This window comes from Engraulis encrasicolus, chromosome 12, assembly GCF_034702125.1.
Source record: "Engraulis encrasicolus isolate BLACKSEA-1 chromosome 12, IST_EnEncr_1.0, whole genome shotgun sequence".
Taxonomy (NCBI): Eukaryota; Metazoa; Chordata; class Actinopteri; order Clupeiformes; family Engraulidae; genus Engraulis; species Engraulis encrasicolus.
In genome coordinates, this window is record NC_085868.1 from 45,142,254 (window position 1) to 45,146,175 (window position 3,922).

Consider the following 3,922-nt stretch of genomic DNA (forward strand, 5'->3'; position numbering starts at 1 on the left):
AGTTTGTACACTACACTTAAAGGCAACACCCCATCTCTCCATCAGAAGGCTACTAGAGAATATGCCAAAAATAATATTAGGCATTATCTTGTATTATTTTAATTATATAACAAAATTGAGGTTAATTCTTAATGGTTTACCAATGATTCTCAATATGGTAATTAAGATAAATTATTCTATAATAAGGCACGGGTGGCTTTTTAAATGTTGCCCTTTGAACTCAATTAATTCTGAAATATTGTAATTAGTTAGACTCAACAACTGAAATGTGGAGACATCACTTTGTGTCAAGTAGAAGTTTTATTTTGGGTCAATTTTAGTAATAGGTTTTATGTCAACATAAAAGAATCCTGAAAGACAAACGGACATCTTTTTTTTATTTGAGTGCCATTGTACTTTTTACAGTGCATGCATGTACATTATCAGCCTGATTGTACGAGGATTAAAATGCCTCTTTCTGTTGGTCTACAAGTGACCACATTTCTCACTTTGTTAACAGCTGCAAAGGGATCATCACTGTGGTAGACTATGTATTCACGTTTAGGCCATTGATCACGAGTTGTTGATATGAGCTACTGAGCTGTTGTTTTATTAATGTTGTGGCTCTCTTGCTCTGACAGCATATTTGATGGACCACCAGACCCACTCATGCGGGGAAAAGCTGTGCGTGTTAAGCTGTCATATGTATTTCTCTCGTGTCATGCTCTATGAAAATGTCGCTGCAATTCTCACATAATGTGATTCCCTTTTTATGCATTGAACTCACTACAGAAGGCCTGACAAGTAGAAAAAAAACGCTATCTCTGATTCATGTTCCATTGCATTTAGCTGTCACTCTTATGCAGAACAACTTTTAGGGATTTGGGTAGGCCCGCCAACAGGGAAGGACAAACGGGTATGTTGTCCCGGGCCCAGGGAGATAGGGAGCCCAGAATTGGGTCCCCATTACATTGTATGCCTTGGGTTGGGGGCCCTTTCAGATGACTATGTCCTGGGCCCAGGAAAAGCTGTCAGGACAGCGGCCCTGCAATTGGGTACAGTGACGGGCCCCTGCAGCAACGTGGGCTTAGCTACTTTGCTGAGGGGCACTTCAACCACGGATGAAGGTGCTGGAGACCAGGGCACTGGTTATTCACTAGTCCTCACCCACAGCATCCCTATTGGCATGGGACTGGCTATCACTCACGACTGAAGTGCAAACAGGGCCGCTTCTAGTCTATTTGGTGCCCTAGGCGAGGACCTCTCTTTTCTTTTTGGGAAAAGACATTGGCAACGTGGAATCAGCCATCTGATCGAGCACTGCTGATCTAGTACGTACAGTATGATCTGAGTGCCCGTGAATTGTCATTGTCAATGTGAAGTTTAATGCTTTATTTCACTTAACCCCTTAGCGCAGAGCCCATGTTATAACCTTACTGTCACCACAATTGTAATGGCTTTGTCTTAATCTGTTACTTTAGGCTCTCTGTACTGTCATAGCAATGTTGTTATGATGTAGAGTGAGTTGAGTGTTTTCAGCAAATAGTGAATAGGCCCGCCAGCGACCCCATCTGCAGTAAGAGGCTACTATTCTAATTCCGTGGAACTCCCCCCCCCCCACCCTAAGACATTTGGCGCCCTAGGCGGCCGCCTTATCTGCCTATGCCTAGCGCCAGCCCTGAGTGTAAAGTTCTTGCAGGCTTCTAAGCTGGCGAAGCTGCTCTATGGTATCTTCTCAGACGGCTGGCTTAACACACGTCCATCAAAAGCTTCCCCATACGGAAATGAAATGGTTAAGAACTATAAGAATTATTTATAAATATATATATATATATATTTTTCCACATATGATTTAGAGTTAAGTAGAGTAGAGTAGAGTATAATTTATTTATCCCAGGGGGAAATTAAGGTGTCCAGTAGCATACATACATACATAAATACAGAAGACATTACACACGCGACATTACACACATCCTTACACATACATTAACCATATATAGCTCACTCTTACATACATCAGCCCAAGGCAGCTCTCTCACTCTCTCTCTCACACACAAAACCCCCACCTCACCCCTGCCACACACACACCCAGACATACACACCAGACCAAATTATAAAGTGTCACAGAAAAAATGGTTATTCACTACTCCTCACCCACAGTATCCCTATTGGCATGGGGTTGCTATCACGACTGGAGTGCAAAGTTCTTCCAGGCTTCTCAGCTGGCGAAGCTGCTGTATGGTATCTTCTTAGAGGGCCGACGAAGCTGCTATACGGTATCTTCTTAGACGGCTGGCTTAACACATCTCCATCAAAATCCTCCCCATACGGAAACAAAATGGTTAATCGCTTATAAGAATTATTTATTTAAAATATAGTATGTATATTCAATGTATGATTTAGTCCTGAAAGTGGCATCTTTTTGGTGTTTTCTCAGAGAGAATTATTATATTAACAAAACATTATATGAAGCATGCAAAGAAAGTAATTGTATCATACGCATTATCTGTATGCCATGCGCAATTTGTGCTTTATTCCTACTGGTTTTACCTGACAATTCTGTATGAGAAGGGGGGCACCTTCAGTGGTAAATGTGTAGGCTTATATCTGCTTTCACTATCATATGAAAATCTTTTAGAATTTCTAAAACTTGCACAAAACTTATGATTTTTCAATACCCTTTCCACATGACTCTCCAAACTAAAGTCAATCAGTCCACTCTCTCATTTCGCATTTCTACCAGCATGTCCAATGACAGAACCCACCTCCACACCATTTGAATAACTCAATGCTGACAGGACGGATGAGCAGGCCAAGGCTACACTGGAGTGTTTGGATCATTTTTCTCCCATTCTTCCACTGAACATAGGGGAGGGGGAAGTATAGCCTTGGCATATCTTACTGGGGAGAGATGCTACTTCATAGAGTTGTGTTATTATTTCCATTTACTCCGTAAAACGGTAACACTCAATCCACTCCAAAATCACTAAGTCCGCCTCTACCCAATTTAAACACTCAATGCTGATAGGACGTTTGAGCAGTCCAAGGATATACTGGTACAGCAGTGGTTCTCAACCTTTTTAGAACAAACGCCCTCTTTGCATCATCATGATCCTCCCAACGCCCCCTTGACCTCACCATAAGCACACCAACACCCCCCTTAGTATTGAAAAAGAAAAAAGTCAAATGAAAAGTGAAAAAAAAAGTGAAAGCCCATTGGGAAACTCCAACTCCCATTGTCATTGTGACACAGCACTCCACAGCACACAAGTGAACACTGCACACTGCACACAACGAAATTGCATTTATGCCTCACCCGTGCAAGGGGGCAGCCCTCAGTGGCGCCCCATGGGGAGCAGTGCGGTGGGACGGTACCATGCTCAGGGTACCTCAGTCATGGAGGAGGATGGGGGAGAGCACTGGTTGATTACTCCCCCCACCAACCTGGCGGGTCGGGAGTCGAACCGGCAACCTCTGGGATGCAAGTCTGACGCCCTAACCGCTCACCCATGACTCACCCATGACTGGTGTGTAATAATGCCCCCCAATGGGAACAAAGCCCCACCCCCACCCAGCTGTATCCTTCTCAACGCCCCCCATAGGTCTCTCCAACGCCCCCTTGGGGGGCTACCTCCCCCGTTGAGAAACACTATGGTACAGGATCGTTTGTAGCTATTTTTCTCCATTCTTCTCCCGAACACAAATAAGAGGGGAGGGAGAAGTACCCTCGGCATATCTGACTAGGGAGAGATACTTCTTAATAGAGTTGTGTTATTATTTCTATTTCCACCGTTAAACGTTAACACTCAATCCACTCCAAAATCACTTCATCAGCGAGCGGAGCAACAGAGAACCCAAAACTCGGGGAGGACGCTCCTCTGCTCTGATATGCATGTGACATTAATCCAGCCCAAAAAGATGCCCGTGCTGACTTTCGTGATTA